At 41.6% G+C, this 1,487-nt stretch overlaps 1 long non-coding RNA gene across 1 annotated transcript; it reads left to right on the forward strand.

Moving 5' to 3' along the window:
• Positions 1-695, forward strand: LOC129771850 (uncharacterized). The gene is made up of 2 exons (XR_008742490.1): positions 1-97; positions 395-695. It is a non-coding gene; the product is annotated as an uncharacterized LOC129771850 (long non-coding RNA).
• The last annotated feature ends 792 nt before the right edge of the window (positions 696-1,487 follow it).

The following is a 1,487-nucleotide window of genomic DNA, read 5'->3' on the forward strand; positions in this document are numbered from 1 at the left end:
CTTGTGTGTGTGAAGCGAATGTCAACAAAGAATTGCAAAAAGAATGTGATTTTTAAACGCGCCGTTTTTAACGTTTTTTGCAGAAATTTTCGTAATGGTGAGTATGTATCGAAAGAACTATCCTCTAGGATGCTTATTTAGTTAAATCACATAAATTTACTGCAGGGGAAAACGTTTTCTTACCGCATCCAAAGGACACTGTCTTTACTTGTGAAAAAGTAAACAAACTTTCAGGATACTAAATTTTAATAAAAATTAATAATTGTGTGCAAAATTTATCTTCCAAACGGTTGGAAAATGAGTTTTCCTTATGCAGTGAAAAAAACTTTGCCGTAGCTTAAGCTGAATTTAACTTATAAGTGTTTTTCTGTGACCTTGTTTCATGCATTATCAGGAGCCATCAGTCGGAGAAAATGAAACCTGCTACGTGGCTGTGGAGTTTGCGGATGTGTTCGATTACGCTGCGGGTGGAAGCCGTTTAGTCGTCGAAGGCGAAAGAGCATTCAAAGCTGAACATCTTTTATGGAAGCAGGCCGAAACAGTCCAGCTTGGTGCAAAATGCACAATAACGTGTTTTGAATCATAAGTAATTAATTCGCCTCTGTGCTTAAGGAATTACTTTGAACTCATCAAGAGGCTACTAATAAACGACTTGTTTAAAAAAGGTAGTTTCAGGGAAGAAACACTTTAGTAAAGGCCTATTTATTTAAAAAAATATATTCCTTACATGTCTATTGTGCAGGAATCCGGTATTTCCTCTTCTAGCTTCACTGTAGATTTAGGCTCTGCGAGAGTCACTGCTTTGACAATAGATTCGAGCATTTCTCTTGATTTAGGTCCAGTCTATGATACAAGATCGTCATCGCTTCCAAAGGAGATCGCTGAGATACGCTTGACTTTAAGTTTATCCAAATCCGTAGTGTCTACCTGAACTGCTTTCTCTATTGTAGAAACACAGACTTCGGGATGATCTGCACATTCAGCATCGATGGCAAGATCTGAAAGGTTTGGTGTATCATGTCTCTGGTCCATCGCTGCCCCAACTTTGGCACGGTTTGCAGCACGTTCAGCACGGCCCTCAATAAGTCTTTTCCTGGCTTCGCTGATGGGAGGTTGTGGCAAATTCAAGTCGGGAACTGCTGATGGCCTAAGAATTAAGCGATCAGTGGCACGGCTTGTTGCTATAAAAAGTAAAATAATAATAAAAAAAATTATAATATTATTGCTTCAAGGCGTGTATTACACTTCATACTTGGAGAGTAGAAGTTCGACACGGTGGAATGGTGTAGCGCGCTGGGAGCGCCGCTACTAGTTCCGTCACACGGGATTCAAAGTGAGTGGCTTAAGCGCCACCTCGTAAGAGGGCCACTCACTCGCTGTCTGCCCGGCAAGAATTCCGACCTCAGGGCGGGTTCTTGAATCGCTCCCGAAACTCACAAATAGCTGACTCCTCCTGACACCTACAACTCGCGTTCCCGTTTCTCTGC

This window comes from Toxorhynchites rutilus, chromosome 2 (genome assembly GCF_029784135.1).
Source record: "Toxorhynchites rutilus septentrionalis strain SRP chromosome 2, ASM2978413v1, whole genome shotgun sequence".
Classification (NCBI taxonomy): Eukaryota; Metazoa; Arthropoda; class Insecta; order Diptera; family Culicidae; genus Toxorhynchites; species Toxorhynchites rutilus.